This window comes from Cavia porcellus, unplaced genomic scaffold (genome assembly GCF_034190915.1).
Source record: "Cavia porcellus strain 051 isolate PalLab524CR breed Dunkin Hartley unplaced genomic scaffold, mCavPor4.1 scaffold_15, whole genome shotgun sequence".
Taxonomy (NCBI): domain Eukaryota; kingdom Metazoa; phylum Chordata; class Mammalia; order Rodentia; family Caviidae; genus Cavia; species Cavia porcellus.
Window position 1 is genome coordinate 46,482,384 of NW_026947498.1, and position 17,675 is coordinate 46,500,058.

Sequence of the window (17,675 nt, forward strand, 5' to 3'; positions counted from 1 at the left end):
TATCTACATTGGATTTTGAGGTCTACATTTTTTGACACACTAGAAAAAAATACCAGAATAACCAGTTTTAACTGACTTGTATTTTCTACTTAATAAAATAAATGTTACTGTTATCATTTCTTTCATTCTTGCTATAGAAACCCTATCGTAGTTTTCCAACAAAACTATTAATAGAAGCTTAATTATCAAAATAAAAGTTATGTGTGCTAAACTTAGTAACAGGATTACAAAGAACATTTTGAGTGGTAACCTGTGTTGTCTCTTCCTTTAATAAAATAATAATAATGCTTATATTAAAACTTTAGTTAGCCTGCTACCATCATGGCAGCAAAAGGAACTGAGTTTTATTTTATTTTATTAGTTCATTTTTCAGTGCATAATGATTACATCCATCTTGGCGTATTGGCACGTGGACATAACACTTCTTTCTTTTTTTTTTTTTTTTTTTTTTTGTGACAAAAATCTCACTGTGCAGTTCAGGCTGTCCTTGAGCTCACTTTGTGGCCCAGGCTAGTCTCAAACTCACAATGATTCTCTAGGCTCAACCTTCCAAGTGCTGGGATTACAGGGGTATGCCACATAACACTTCTGAATTCATTTTTTATCCCCTTCCTACCCTTTCCTCCTCACTCCCTCCATCTCTTGGTCACTTTTGTAAAAGATTTATCTCCTTGTTTCCTATTCCTACTAGCTATCTTTTATTTTGCTCTTTTATTTATAATTTGGGTTTCTCACAGAAGAGAAACCATACAATATTTAAGCTCGTATGTCTGATGTATTTCAAGTAACACTGTGGTCCCAACGTGCATTCATTTTAAAAGAAAGCCCTGAGCCATGAGACCCACCTCATTTGCTACATATTTAGACTTGTACATTTTGCATTTGTACCATAGTTAAATAGATGCTTCATGTTGTTATTTACTGCTTACAGTAATCAGTTTTGATGCCAGCATTTTGAATGAGTCATTTCAAAAAGCCCTGAGAGTCTCAACTATTTTTTTCACCTATGTATTGAGTACTTTTTTATTAGTACATGTCTGCAGTACAATTGATCACATTCATCATGGGCAATTTACATATGTATGCAGCACATTTTAATTCTATTTTTTGTTCCCTCCTCCCTTTTTTCCCTCAGCAATTCTTTAATTCCCAGTTTACAAAAGTGCTCTTTTTGCCTTTTTCCTTCAATTCCTTTTTTCTGTTTAAATCTCTTTTGCCTTTCCTACACTAAGCCATACAGCCATACTGCCTTGCGCAGAGGTTCACAGCCCTGGCTGCTGAGTACAATCACAAGAGAAACAATTGCTCCACTGAATCATAGAGTGGTCTTAAAAGCATTTAATATGATTCTGCTTGCAGTGAGAGTTAACAACTTCAAGTTTGCCTGAAGATAACATTAACATTTTAGGACAGCTTATTGTACTAAATACTGATTATAAATTTATGAAAATATTTCACACTGTTATGGCCATTGTTTTGTATAGTCCCTTCTTCAGGAAAACATTTCTTATTCTTTTCTCATTTAGGGGGAAATGATGAGTTTTATGCTAAAAGTAGAATATGTTAACATATATGTTGCACATCTGAGGTTATGCTTTCTCTAAGTACTTACTATTTTTCAGAACTCTATGTCCATTCATAGTTTCTTTCACCTTAATAAAAAACAATTAAATAAAACCAATTAAGTGTGTACCAACTCTTCATAAAGAACAGATTCTTTGTATATCACAGACATGTACTAATAAAACACAGAGTTCATTTCCTCTTTTGTCTCCATGTCCACCTTTGTTCAACAGCAAAATGTTCCTGTTTCTTCCTCTCTTATTACCAAAGCCCTCTGTGTTCTCCATCATCCTTCATGTCAGCACAGCTCCAAGGTGTGGGCAAATATCCTTAAGCATAGGCTTTCCAATTCTCATGAATGAGCTAAGCGCCTTTCCTCCAGCTGAAACATTTCCCAAATATTCCTCACCACCTCATGTTCTGTCATGTGTTATCTGTCACCTGGGAATCGGAGCTATGCATGTTGATGACCCATTCCTAAATGGCCAAATAAAAGAAGTTACATATGTCTTTTATTCACTTGGTGTTCCTCTAGAGACTCCACTAGCAGGAAAAGAGGTGGTTTCTTTTTCATGAAGAATAATGGACTTCCAAGTTGGATTTTAATGGATAACTTAGCTCTGGGTTAGATTCTTTGGCATAAAGGTCACCACTTTTAATATGGAGGGTCATGAATTTAGTCATTGGATTAGTTAATCACATGGCTGCTATAGTTTAAAAGTACATCTGCATTTGAATAAAATATGATTCGTGTTAGAGAGCTAAACTGACATTTGTTTCCCCCAGGTAATAAAATAGCTTTTAATGGAATAAATGTGTACCATAGCATAGTTATAGTTCCTTCCTGGCAGTGGTGAGAAATCTTTGACCTGCCACTGCTGGTTTATTTTACTAAGTCTCAACTAGTTAACTTATCAAGATGATTAGCAAAACAACTGAGTCATTGTCAGGACAGCAGATGAAAGGGACAGACAAATCACAAAGATACCGTTGTTTGGACATCAGCATTCTTGATTATATTGAAATGATATAAAAATGTTGAAAGTATGTATGATCAAAAAGTATTACATGTTTATACCTTTAAACTTTTACTACATAAAAGTCACATTGCTATTAATGCGTCTCCGAATACTCCCCCTTGCTTCAGACACTTATCCCATTGTTCTTGCCACTAGGAAGCTGTTCTCCTGGCCTCTTTTCACAGTGCCTCTGGTTGCACTGTTGTGGCTGCCTTGGCATCCTGAATTAATTCAAAATGCCTACCTGTCATGGTCATTCTGACTTTGTAGAAGAGTGAAAGTCACACAGTGCCATACCTGTTGAATCAGGTAGGTGAGGACAAAACAAAATAGGACGTAAGAAAGCAATGTAAGAAATAAAAATTTTTTCAAAGCTAGATGACCTGAGATCTTCACTATCTATCAAATATTGTTTCTTGTTTTCTTCCAAATAGTTGTCCATGTCTTCACATGCAGAGAATTCATACAAAACAACATAGTATAAAACTGATCTGAACAAAATGAGGAAGGCCTTTTAGGTCTTCAAAACCAGACAATTGGGAAGTCACTAATGGCTGTCGTAAAGTCTCTCGTTCTCTTCAAAATAGCTGTTCATACATTCATGTATATTGAAGTTCAACAAAACAAAACAGGTAGTGGGATAGGGGTTGCTTGGTTTCTCAGCACTCCAGGTCCTAGTGTGGCATGGGTCCCAGTAAACGCCGGTGGCTCCCATCGGGGCCGCCACAGCCTGCCATGCTCATAGCCACTCACCAGGGTGGGGAGGGGTTGCTTCAAGCTGTTTCTTTCTAATGAATTGACTATTTCACTGTCCAAGTTGTGAAATGGCCAACAGACCATTTAGGCTCCTGCTTGAAACCAACAGGGTCAGGAAGCTGCCGGCCTTGATTCAAGGCCAGGACATATTGAGCTTTTATGAGCCTGTCTTTCTGGTAGGTGGCACTTGGCAGTGGCATTCACTAAAGTTTTAATCACACCCTATAAAGACAATCATGAGAGAGGACTTCCACAACAGCTTCAGAATTGGCAAGAATTATGGGATAAGTGCATTTTAAAAATTTAAATAGTCACTGTATTTTTGATCATCCCTTTACTTTTGATTTAGCTTCCTCATTTGTATAACCCCTTCTGTTTGCATAGCCACTTCTATTGCACAGAGAAAAACCTAGGTATTTCTGATATCTGTACTTTTGACAGTACTTATTTCCTAGTTTACTCTGTACTTTTTATTTTTTTTTTTTTTTGGTCTTTTTCGTTTTTTATCGGTATCAGGGATCGAACTCACGACTGCCTGCTTGCAAGGCAGGCGCTTATGCCGCTGAGCTAAACCTCCAGCCCCTACTCTGTACTTTTTAAAAGTCAAAAAGATACTTATTATACATGAGGCTAAAGTCTAAAATACGTTGTCTATTTCTATGGACCACTGCAACCATTTAGTATGGAACCTCATAAAAATTTTAATAAAAATCACTGGAGAATTGAAAGAATTGCCTAACCCATTTTTTCATGATACATAACAACCTTATCACCGTCATCAATTTTCTCACGTTGGCTGTTTTAATAGCTTCACTCCCCATTTCTCAAGCCTTGGCAGCAACTGACCTACTTTCTGTTTCTTTTATTTCACTTTTTCCTGAATGTCGTGTAAGTCGAATCACAGCATTGTGTGTCTGGGTTTTTTTTCACTTAGCATCGAGATACATCAAAATAGTTCTGGGTACCAGCAGTCATGCCCCCACTTTGCTATCTGCTCGAGTTGAAGAACAATGCATTTCTTCACTGTTTTTGTCAGTTATGAATAAAATCACTATGAAGGTCTGCATCAGGTTTAAAGAGAACATACTTTTACTTTTGTATGTGTTTCACAGGAGAGTTACTAAGCTTTATTATAAATGAATGCTTAATGTTTTATAAAGAACTACCTGGTTTCTAAAGTAGCTATAGTAGTTGCATTCTCACTAGCAGCATATGAAAATTCAAATTGTTCTGTAACTTCCCCATACTGAGTATTTTCAGTGGGTTTCAATTGTAGTGGTAGTGGTCAGGCTTTTTGTTGGCTGGGTTTTATTTCTTTTATTTTTTAGCATTTCTAAAAGTGGCAGCTCATGGACTTTAACTTGCATTTCCCTAAGGACTGATAAGACTGAGCACCTTTTCCTGTACTTACAATTCACATATGTTCTTTAGCTACAGCGTTTATTCAAATCCTATGTCCTTTTAAAGTTGAATTTTTTTACTAAGTTTAGAAATTTTATTCTATATTCAGAATAAAAATCTTCACATATATGAATTGCAAAGATTTTTCTCTCCAATCTGTGATTTGCCTTTTTATTTTTAAGTGTTTTTCACAGAGAAATTTTTTACATTTGGTAAAGTCCAGTTTAACTATTTTTCATACAAAGTAATTATTGCCTAACCACAGATAACAAAGACTTTTTCCTATGTTTTCAATTAGAAACTTTTTTCTTTTTACTCTGTTAGGGATTTTTGTTGTTGTTTTCATTTTTAGACAGGGTCTCACTATGCAGTTCAGATTGGCCTTGAACTCACTTTGTAGCCCAGGCTCACCTTGAACTTGCAATGATCTTCCTGCCCCAGCCTCCTAAGTGCTAGGATTACAGGCATATACCTGTAACCACCTTTCCTGGTTCTGATAGGTTTTTAGAGTGAAATTTGTTAGTTTTGTGGGATAGTAGAGGCAGCCAAGGAAAGGGGGTCTTACTGTATGTATTATCTGAACATGTCTTATCTAATTTGATATATACAAAGTAGTTTCATATCTAAAATAAATATCGGTTTTTGGTATAACCAGCTCTATGGAATATGGACACCTTGTTTCCCTAAAGTTAAAAATAGTGCAATGGAATAAGTTCTTATTTCCAAAGAAAATGCATCAAAATATAGCTAATATATGAGCAGATATCTTTCTGATTATGAAATAAATTTATAAAACCTGAATCATTCCTTATGCATATACAAAGTAGTTGTATTTGTGGAAGATAGATAGTCATCCCTTCAGTAATTCATAAAAAGTTGCCAAGAAAATGGTTATATTTTAAAAATTTGGAAAATAGCATTTTGCTTGATATCTTAGACAGTCATCAAAATCTTATTTCCTTTACCTAGCACTGTATAATTCTCTCTCTGCTTTTTCTTTATTGCTCCCATTTATCTTTCCAATCTTGACTTGTGTCTTCATGACCTTTGCCTTGAAATTTCTTTCTATTTTCATTTGGGCCACTGTTTTTCATCCACTAACTCTCCACAAAATGAAACCAATTTCTTTTCTCTAAGTAGTATTTATTAAATGAGGTCTTTTTCCCCCCCTTTTGTGATGTAAGCATTTTTTAAAAATTAGACTTTGTGACTCAGGAGTTTTTTTTAAGTACCAATCAAGTCACTGTTATCGTGTGTGTCAATCAGATATGATTTAGATCTCTGAAAGAAAGTAACCTTAAATGAAATAAAAACATTTGTCATTTTAGCTCTGTAAAGTACCAATAGAAATTATCAAGCATTATGTTATCCATTTCCCTGCCAGTAACATATCCTAGGTTAAAAAAAGATTACTTAATATAATTAATAGATGTCTAGATATTATAACTGCTTTGCTAATACATTTCAATGTCTAAATTTTGTTTCTAGTAACTTAAAGATGTATAGTAACTTTATTGATTTTCTTTCTAGTTTCTTGACTATATTTTTCCTATAAGACTGATCTGATTATATAGTGTCCTGTTAGATTTTCCCAACATGCATGTTCACAATCCAGGGGAATTTACTTGCTTTTCCCATCTTTCCTACTTAAAACTGGCTAACATTCTTTAGAATTAAATGTATTCAAGTTTTACTAATTCTATATAGGTTATTAACTTAAAAAAAAAACCTTAAAGAGTAAATACAAGTGAAGATATGAGGATTTTTTTTTAGTCACCTAAAATGAAGTGAAAGCTTCATGTTAAGCAAAAAGCATAGAAAGCAGAAAACATTTCTAAAATAATCAGTCGTGCTTTAGCTTAACAGTCTGGAGTTACACGTTCCTCACTATAGTATGGTATTTGATGATTGTTATTTTCTTGGTGTCTTACTTTTTAGGGGAAAGAACTCTTGAGAAGTAGTATAGTATAATCACAAATTTTATTAAGCATTCTGTGACCATGAGAATTCATTGTTCCTTAATAATGTGGAGAAGACAGACACCCAGCATGTAACTGAGAAAAATTTAGGGTTTGGTATTTTGGTTGTTTTCAGTGCTGGAGACTGAAGGCCTTGTGTATGCTATGCAGATTCTCTACCACTGAACTATACTTCCAGCCTCAAGGACAGTCTTTCTGAGTAGCATATTGTAGTAGGAACAACTGGATTCTAGTCTCCATTTTGTCATCTGCTCGTTAGCTCTCCAGGAGTAAGTCATCATCAGTTTATATTTGTTTCTGATTTTGTTGTTGTTGTTGTTTTCAACTATAAACGGTAAGACTCAAATCAGGTGATCTCTAAGGTTTCCTCAAGTTCTAAACAATTTGAAGAGGGAGGAAATTACACACTTTACCTTTCCTTCTCACTTCCACCACAAAAGCAACCAACTTTTCTCCTCAGGGCTCAAAAAATGCTTATACATTTTTCTCAAAGCTCACCGCTCCACAGTTCTGTGTCTGTGGCTGCACTATTTGACCTCCCTCTGTGGAGAGCTGGCTGCAGGGCATCTGCTTCCTAGACTACAAAACACAATATAATTGCCACTTTTAGTAAGGCCCCAGGACACTTTGCCCACATGGATCTGTGATGCAGCTGTTTGCTATTGTTTTGTTTTGTTTTTTTCAAAGATTCAGATGTAATTGTTCTGCCCTTCTAATTCTTTAGGATAGTCAAGGGAACATTAGCTCACTGGAAGTAATTGATAACACCTTTTGGAAAAGTGCAACTGGGAATACAGGCATGGATACATGACTGTGATTTTTTTTTAGGGAAGAGGCTATTCCTCTACCTTGTAACATTTTCTAATAAAGTTAGAGAAGCATTTCCACCTCAGGATTTCTAAGTCAGACTTTGGGAACAAGGCAAAGTCATAAAGTTGTGTGCCTTGCTTAAGTCCTCATAAATGGTAGGATTTGATTCCCTGGCTGGGCATTCTGTCTTCATCGATATCCTCTACCTCTCCAAAGCCTTGCTGACCATCCTGGAGTTGCAGCATGATCTCTAGCATTTTCCACTGCCTTACCCTGATTATGAGATATATCAAAGGGAAGAACATGCTGCATATATTTGGCCCATCCAATTGCTAAGGAAAACTATTCTGATAAGATGGCACAAGTTGTCTCCCTCCACTGTCCCAGGAGCTCTGTGTAGGTGTGCCAGTGCTAACAGGTAGCCCATCCCAGGAATGCAATGTCTCCAATCCTTGCCTGAGCTTGCATGCTTCATTCCATCCCATGAATGCTACAATTTAAGAAAACTTGAACTTAGTGTAGAGGCTAAACTTTTACAAAGCAACTTGAGCTTATAAGTCATTTTAATCCAAGATTATTTGGAAAATGTTATTCTTGGAACCCTACCTTTAAGGGATCTTTAAAGTATGTGGAAAGCCACCGTTTTTCCCCAATGCAAAAAATAAAAGTGCTTGTGGAACCTAATTGGAAATACCTCATGTTTTGTAAGGGAAGAAATAGTATGAGACGTGGTGTCACAAAGGAAGAGTATTTAGTTTTCAAAATATTACTTAAAGGCTTGATTTCTACCATATACCCAATAGTAAGCGTTGTAAGTTATTCTGTCACTGGAAATACAGCTGTGTTCTAACTGAAGTACCTGGCCTACATTTAAAAATGTACTGATGAATGGGGCGTGGTGGCACATGCCTGAAATCCTGGCTGCTCAGAGGCTTCAGCGGAAAGATTGCGAGTTTGAGGTCAACCTGGGAAACTTAGTGAGATCCTGCCTCAAAAATAAAATGGATTGGGGATCTAGCTCAATATCAGAGCACCCCTGGGTTCAGTCCCCAGTATTGGGGTAAGGGTAGAGGGCTGCCCAATTTTCCAGATAATTCTTACACTTGAACCCACATGGCCACCCAAATTCTTATTTCTGCCATCTTTGGAAGCCGATAAGAATAATACTGGAAAACTAGCCATTCTGTAGCAGTAACAGTAGGTGTAAATAAACATATCTTTCTAAATATCTTGCAGTGTTTTCCTTAAGATAGAATTCTTGGGATCTCTTCTTGTGACTCAGAAGTATACTGATTAGATGTCAGACCTAAGTAAATATCAGTTGAAACTTTAAAGATAGTATAGCTTGGCCTTAGTGGTTGAGAGCTCAGATTTTGCAGCCATATTCCTTGTGCTGGAATCTTAATCCTGACCTCTACTGGTTTTGTGTTCTGGGGCAAGTTGCTTGGCATATCTGGATCTTATTTGTGCTACATGTGAAAATTGAGGATACAGGTATCAATGTCCACTTCACATGGTTGATATAAGTAATGATCTTCAAAAATGTACTCCCAAAAGAATTCATAAAAACTATCTACTTCCTCATACATTTTTAAAGTTGTAACTTAGTTACTTTGCTCTCATTGATAAGACAAAATAACCTACACCAAAAGTTAGAGGAAGAAAGGTTTATTTTGGCTCACAGTTTGCATAGGTTTCAATTTGTAATTGACTGGTTCCAAGGCAGGGTAGCATGGCAGAGACAAACAGTTCATGACAGAAGGCAGCAAGCATTGGAGTAGTGAAGTAGCAGGCTACAATAGCAGCCCTCTTTCTGTCCCTGATAGTCTATCCAGGCTACTCGTCCTTAGGGGAGGTAGCACTCATACCCAGGATGGGGCACCCTTAATCCTAGCATTGTACCATGAATCAATCCCAGCATCACATCCTTAATTCCAGTGTCACACACCTTAAATCCAGCCACCTCTAAAAAGCTCCCCTATGACTGTATGAGGTTTGATGGGAAATGGAGGGGAGACATCTAAATGTAAGCCATAACAAGTTGAGTCTAAAAGTTTTCATCATAGATTACAAAGTTTTTTATTTTTGTTAACAAGTAGTAAAAGAGTAAGTACTCTAAAACATAATTACATAAAATATGATTGCAGTTGAAGTAGTTGTGTTGGCTGAAGATGTCCTTAATAAAGCATGTAGGTCCCCCTGAAACCGGTAGTATTTCCAGTCATGCATGTTTTAGATTTCAGAAACTTTGTATACAAGACAATAAATAATGGCATGTAAGACAATTAACTGCAGTAAGATTTGGGTTGATGAGGAGTTTGCCTTTTAGTAAGTGGAATGGGAAATGTGAATGTTGGTATGATCTCAGACAGCTAAAAAAAATTAAGTACAAATAGAAGTTAAGGTCCAAAGATTCTCTTAAATATCTTTGCAGGTGCACATCTAACAAAGTATTTGCATAGTCCAGTTCAAAAACCACCAATTAGGATTAAATGAGTCAATATGTGTTAAACTCTTAGAATAATACTTGATACATAGTAAGCACTGAGCAAAAATGTGTCATGATTATTTTGGGTTCCTTTTTCAGAGTAAATGTGGCAGATACTGTACTTGGCTATTTTATGCATGTATTTCTCATATAAGACCCTAAAAAAACAATTACTGTTACCTTACCAGGACTTTACAAATGAGATAAGGCATAGAAAGGCCATCTGCATTATTTAGGGTCATACAGAAAGTTCATCTTAGAATCATTGAACCCATGTGTCTGGCTGCAGACCTGTGCTTTCACACATTCCACATCTTCAGGGAAGGGCTTAGAAGCAGCAGAGAAGAAGGGAAGACTGCAGTTTATACAAGAACAAAAATACAAGAGGACTGTTGAGTTTTCACTGGTGTCTGAGAATGTCAAGGATGTGAAAACTAGCCCTACTGTGCTCTCCAGTAAGTTCAAGGACTTGATATGATTTCCTTTCTGCAGACCTAGGTAGAACTCTGTAGAGAAGGGTCCTGGTACCTCTTCTGTAGGAGAATTCTCCCAAGCAGTTAGAGAGGAAGACAAGCATTTCCTAGTTCTTCCATTCCTGATAGAGTGGTCAGCGGAGGCAGAGCTTATGGACATACCAATAGTCAGCCCTTTAGCCCCAGTACATGAAGAGAAGAGAACAAAACATCTGATGACACCAGCATCTCACTAATTTGCAGGGTGGAGTCCCATCAGACTAGTGGTTCCAAGTGAAATTCTCACTGGACTGCTGAAAACACACACACATGTGTAAATCGGCCTTTCTTGAGTAGTGGTTGTCACTGAGTAGCCTGTAACTGAGACAGTATTTTGCAGAGACTAGGAAGGATTTCTTCCTTCTTCATCAGCTGGATCTGACTAATGTCATACTTTTCTTTATTCTAACATAGTTAGTACTACAGCTGGAACAGCAGCTTCCCACTGTCTAAAATAGAAAGACCTGAAGCACAGGACCTAGAGACTTTTCTAAGAGGAAGCTTTAGTATTTGAGAGAAGGAGCAGTCCAGTGCTACAGCTGGTCAAGAGTGGCTTCAGGTCAGGTAGAACAGAGTGAACAACTGATAATGGTTATGGCTCTCGTGGTCTTGTTGTGCAGTTTAGGCCAGGCTCACTTTGTAGCTCAGGCTGGTCTTGAACTTGCCTCCTGCCTCAGCCTCCTTAGTCTGCCACCATGCCTGGCCCTTGGGAATTCTTGATTGTGGCAAAAATAAATGTACCCTTCAAAGTTACACATATGCTGTGTGATCCACTGTGTCACAGGAGGAGTTGCAGTGGTGAGAGAATAAATAAGTGTTCTAAAAAGGGACAAAATTAAGCAAGAAGTAGTTATAAAAGGATTCACTTGTGTATGATGCTCACCAAAAAAAAACTAGATTCTTGTTGCACATGTGATTTCAGCTTCTCCACAGATGTAAGTTCTTTTTTTCCTTCAAATCACCTCAGCAATTGATCTGTACCACATTTGTAATAGATATTTCATGTTCCATATTATTTTATAGTTTCTCTTGCTTTCTTTACTAAGCTGATACTTCATGAAGGCAAGGATAGGTTGTCTATCCTGTAACTTCCTTCATGCTTTTCATTCAGTAGCTACTCAGTGTTTGGCTAAGTGTGTGCATTCGACACTGATTCTCTTGAATTTGTTGGGTCTTTATGTGCTCACCAAAGATGATAATTTGCAAAGGCTGCTTTCTCATTTTGAAGAGGATCAGGGCTAGATTATATTAAAAATATTTTTAAATGCTTTGAGTATATGAGAGAAAGATTTTCTGTTTAGGGAATGTTGCTAAGACAGCTCATCAAAAATAGTCTTTCCATCTACCACCAAGCTCTGCCAAAGCACAACAGATTGGCAAAGGCAGTTCAAAGGAAAAAGCAAAGTAATGCCTCAGGTGCTAGCGGGGGAGGAAAATATGTGTGACTGAGCCTTAGAATGTTGAGTGCTGTGAAAATGAAGCAGAGACTTCATCCAGCTGATGAAGAAGGAAGAAAATGAAGCATCTAGACTTCATGAAATACTTTCCTTGACTTTTCCATATATATTTCCATGTACTGTGTGATCTTGGGCTAGATATCTTTAAAAGGAAACTGGTAGTTGAAATCTCACAACATACACATAATAAATAGTCCTTCAGAAGGAGTGCACTCAGCCAGAGAGAAGGCAGCATCTTAGAACGGCAGCAAGAACCAGTGGGAGTGGTAAGAGTCAGCCAGAAACACACACGTGGAACCCTAAATCCTCAGGAGAGCCGTGGGCTGTGCAAAATCACTTCATGCTGAAGGCTATGTTGCTCCCTTGAGAAATATCACACAGGTATTGATGTAGAACAAACCAGAGACAGGACAGCCACTTTAATTTTTACAAAAACTATTCTAATTGTGAAGACCCTATACGCAACTAAAAACCAAGAATCTTGAAGGGTTTGTTCCTTAGATGTTGAATCAGATTTTTTCGAGAAGTTGGCCACACTGATTGGACAAATAGTAGGAACCCTCCTTAGCCCTGACCAAGGAAGAGGAATGGACACTAAAGAGCAAAAGTTGGAATGAGGAAGTACAGTTGGCCATGTTAGACACCCTAGAGGGATCACTTCCAGTGGCTATCACAAACTGCTCTTGGGAAGTTTAAACAGAAAAACATTTGGGTTTAGCCCAATTGGGCTGGTAATAAGTATGTTGTTGGAAAGGGCACATTGTTGCATTAGGATGAATCTATCTATTACCCTAAACAAAAGAGTCTTATACCCTGTTTGTTTAGCAGTGTTATCAGTGACCAGGAAAGTTTGGCCCTTATAAGAAACATGAGCACCATTCAATTACATTTTTAATTAGTAGAAGCATCCACTTACACTTCTTATTTTCTTAATGTTTGCTCAGAGGCTATGTTTCCGCATTGGAGCTCCTAGCTATCCTCTGAGAAGTAGTTTCTCATTTCCCTGAAATGAAGACAACTGGTGTCTGTGTATGCGTGAGCTGGAGAGGACAGGCTGTGATGAAACAAGCTCACCCCAGTCATGCTGAGTTGCAGGGTGAGAGCTGCAAAGCAGCTTGCTGAGGCAGAGCATTTAGATGGACTGGCTGAAGCCTCCTTTGCTGGACTGCTCACCCTTACCTCTGCCCAAAGCAAAAATCATGGCCAGGATGACGTAATTGTGGTCACACAAAGCCTGTTAACTGCATCAGTTGTCTTTTATTTGTTTGTTCAAGAACTCTGAACTGCTCTTTCTTTAATAAGAAACTTGAACCACATTTTGTTTGAGATCCTCCAGGGAGATGTAGCAATGAGGTTACCATTTTATAAACTTTTACTGAAATTGTTCGCAGTTACAACTTTGTTTAAAGAACAATGACTTAGAGTACAGGCCTGTGTTCTCAAGACCCTGGGGACAGTGACCAAGGCAGAGAAAAATCTACTGCAGAGCTAGCTGGCCAAGGTTTGCTTTCATGGCCAAGAATCCAGATGCTAAGTTTGAGGGCCTCTTATTTTATAGGATTGGCATTGAGTTTGGCACTATTGTATAGTGATTTTTACCACATCTGTTACTTTCCTTTATCCCAGAGACTGACTGAGAACCATTTACTATCTAGCTGCCTCTCTGTCCAACCACTGCATACTTCTTTCTTTACTCCATTTTCTTCTTTCATTCTAATCTTTCTGTTAAAATATCAGTCTTTATTTCACTTGCTCTTCATAACCAGATTTATGTTTAACAATTTTAGAAATATGGCCATTTCTAACTACATTGGTTCTTTCTGCCCTGAACAAGGGATATCTTTTCATTTTCTGATATCCTGTTTGATCTTCTTTTTCAGAGTACTATAGTTTGCAATGTAAGGTCTTTTACTTCCTTCATTAGATTGACTCAGGTTTTTCATTTTTTTGGATGCTATTGTGAAAAGTGTTGTTTCTCTAATTTCATTCTCAGTGAGTTTGTTATTCATGCACAGGAATGGTGTTGATTTGTGAGGGCTGATCTTGTATCTGGCTACACTACGGAATTTGCTTATTAAATCTAGAGGTCTTTTGATGGAGTTTTTGGGGTCTTCTATGTAGAGTATCAATCATGTCATTCATGAATAATGATAATTTTACTTTTCCTTTCCTATTCTTACTCCATTTATTTCTTTCTCTTGTCTGATTGCCCTGGTTAGTGTTTCCAGAACTATATAGAATAGGAATGGTAACAGTGGACATCCTTGTCTTTGTTCCTGATTTTCGAGTAAAAGCATTCAGTTGTTGTCCATTTAGTATGATGTTGGCTGTTGGTTTGTCACAGTTTTTATCAGATTGAGATAAAGAAAATCTCTTCCAGTTTTCTGCAGGACTTTTATCATAAATGTGTATTGGGCTTTGTCAAATGCTTCATTGTATCTATGGAGATGATCATATAGTTTTTGTCCTTTGCTCTGTCAATGATATATTTCATTTATTGATTTGTGTATGTTGAACCATCCGTAAATCTCTGTAATGAATTCTACTTGGTCATGGTGTATTATCTTATTGAGGATTTTTGTATCTATGTTCTTTCACAATATTGGCTTACAGTTCTCTTTTTGGGTTGGTTCTTTTTCTGATTTTGGTATCAGGGTAATACTTGCTTCCAGCAATTAATTTGGGAGTACTGCTCTGCCATAAAAAAGGGTAACCTGCGACATTTATAGTTAAATGGATACACCTTGAGACCATACTGTTAAGTGAAATAAATTGGACACATTCAAATATTGCGTGGTTTCTCTGGTGTGAGAAAGTAAAAGTGTAAATAAGGACAAAATGTATAATAGATATTGAGAATGAATAGAAAATGTTCAAATAAGAAGGGAACAAAGGAGGGAGAAGGAAACAAGGGACAAGAAGAAAACAATGGAATAAAATAGGGAAACAAAGATTTTGTAAATAAAGAGCGTTGAGGGGAGGCAAGGAAAAAAAAAGAAGCAAGACATGTACAGGTACAAATTCCCTATGGTGAATGTTATCATTACATATATCTGAAATGTACCAATAAAATAAAAAGTCAAAAATGAAAAAGTAAAAACTAAGGCTCATGTTTGTAGAATGCTTAATTTACAAATTCTTTCTTTTATAGTTAGCTATACATATTGTTAGCTTTGTCTTGGAAAAACTATAAGTATTGTTTCAGCCTCATAAACATTTCTCTAAGAGCATATAAATATTTATACCTCTATTTTTAACCTGTTTATAAGAGTTGTGCAGTAAATAATGTGGACCTGGACCTCCACCAAAACTTAAAGTTGAAAATGTATAACTGAAGCTAACCAATACTTTTGACTTGGGAGTGGCCACATTCATTTCCCAAGTACATAAAAAATAGATTAATTATGGAATGTAGACTATTAATAGTCTTTTTGACATATGGTTTTGAAAAGCCAGTTTATTTTCCAGAAAAGCATTTCTTTCAGATTGATTATAGTTTATATCTATCAGTTTTATAGTTTATGTAAGACTGTGTTTAAATTGTTAGCATATTGTAGGACAAAAGAGACTTCCAAGAAGTTGCAGTAATTATTGAGCAAAGTAGTTAAAGAGCTGTATGATTAATGAGTTTTAGTCCAAAATATAGCATTTCTCATGTACCCTCTAAGTAGGACTGACAAGGTATTTCCTGGAGATTAGTAAGTGTCTGCATTAATGAGTTGGGGGATCATTAATCCCATACACAAAGGTGGGTTTTGAAAGTAGAAATGAAAACTGCTAAGTCGAAAGGACCTGATCCCTGAAGACTTTTAAGAAGATTGGTTACCTTTCCTGATTACTATTCTTACTCTTATTTCTCAATATTGCATACCTGAGTTTCAGGATTTTCACCCTGTTTGGGTGCAGTTAGTTTTATGAAAGTCCTTTGTAATCTTTCCTTTCATCAGATAAATCTTTTTGAGATAGAGTCTTGCTGTATAATTCAGGCTGGCCTTAACTCACTATGTAATCCAGACTGGCCTCGAACTTGCAGCAACCCTCTGCCTCAGCTTCTCAAGTGCATGTCTTAGATTACAGGGGTGAACCCCTACACCCAGCTTTGTTTTCTTTTTTTGTTTTGTTTTGTTTTTTATTTTTTGTTTTTAATCAGTGAGCTTCCTCTTCTCACTGAAAACTCAGGAAAAATCTTTGGGGTTTTTTGTTTGTTTGTTTGTTTTGTGTTTTTTGGTACTATGAGTTGAACACAAGTTCTTACGCTTGCTAGGCAGGCATTGTGCCACTCTGCCTAAAATCATTTTAAAATCATTCATTTTGCAGACCTTCTCACTGTCAGATAGTGTGGGACAGAGCTGTGATTGGGAGTCTAGAAATCGAAGCAGTCAGAATATACCATGTAGGTATTTTTAGATAAAATATTCACATGCGCTATGTATAAGATGTGTAGAAAATATGAAAGTACTAATAGTGGTAAGCTAAATCAGACATAGATACCACAGCAGTAAATCAGAAGACTGACTCATCAAAAGGATATAGAATCAAGTCAGGGCAGTCAGGATGCCATTAGAAGCTGAGATGCACACTTCCACAATGTTACCAGGACTATGTGAGGTATGATCAAAAAATACAGTTATGTAAATTTTTTAAAGTTTATTATAGTGAAAGACAACTTGGCATCAATCCCCCTCAAAATGCTCCCTCTCTTGAACATATTTATCCCACCACTCTTGCCACTTTCTGAAGCTGTTTTGGGAGTCCTTTTCCGTGGCTGTTTTAGTTGCACACTGGTTGCCTTGATGTCCTAAATCAAGTCAAACCATTTACCTTTCGTGGATATTTTGACTTTGAGGAATAGTCCAGTGAGTAAGGTGGATGAGGGCACACTGTTATGTTTTCACGAGCCTTCCTTTCCGTTGGACAGCACACAGCAAATGCATTTACCGTATTTGATCAATATCTCATAAAGACACGAAAGAGGACTTCAAAAGTACTTTAGAAAGTGGCACGGATGATGAGCTAAGTATGTTTGAAAGGAGGAGTGGTATTTTGAGGGGACTTGATGGCAATATGTATTTTACTATGTGTTCTGAGTTTAAACAATTACCATATGTTTTGATCATTCTTTGTACACTTGCAGATGAAAATGTGAGACTGAAAGTTCAGTCATTTGGAAGACAGGCTTGGCCAGCATAGGCTTGACCAATTCTGTATGTACACTAACCTTAATCTGTCCCCACGATCCTCCCCTTTGACTAGATTTATTAATCTCAGGGTGATGGAAGATACAGTGTGACCTCTGAGGTAGGAAGCATCCAGTGAAGAGGAGGGGAGAAACAGGGACAGAAGATCTGGAACCTCCCCACAGATAGCTGCAGCAAGAAACCTCATGCTTTCTTTATCTACAGAATGATTGAGAGCTGTAGAATGATCTGTCAGATGAAGAAAGCAATCTGTCTTCATCCTGATACTCTTTTCTGTAACTGTGTGTCCCCAGTGAGTATTTCAGGACCCAGAAGTATGCTTACCTAGCTAGATGTTGCTCCTCTTTCTGCTGTGAAAGGCAGCCTCCTTTTAAAACCTCTACAAGAGTTAAACCTTGTCTGGTGTATACAAGTCATATCCAACAGGTTTTCTGCTAATCCCAAACTAATACTCTGACCCTTATAATATGGTTTCATATGTTTAGAAAATTT

The 17,675-nt window shown here is 37.1% G+C and overlaps 2 protein-coding genes and 1 pseudogene across 7 annotated transcripts in view; 1 reads left to right on the forward strand and 2 right to left on the reverse strand.

Annotated features, from left to right (window-relative positions):
- Cmss1 (cms1 ribosomal small subunit homolog) overlaps nt 1–17,675 on the forward strand; it is a 341,586-nt gene that overhangs the window by 243,849 nt on the left and 80,062 nt on the right. The window lies entirely within an intron of this gene.
- Nucleotides 1–17,675, reverse strand: part of Filip1l (filamin A interacting protein 1 like) — a 243,707-nt gene that overhangs the window by 215,553 nt on the left and 10,479 nt on the right. The window lies entirely within an intron of this gene.
- Nucleotides 3,359–3,481, reverse strand: LOC111756664 (small nucleolar RNA SNORA2/SNORA34 family; annotated as a pseudogene).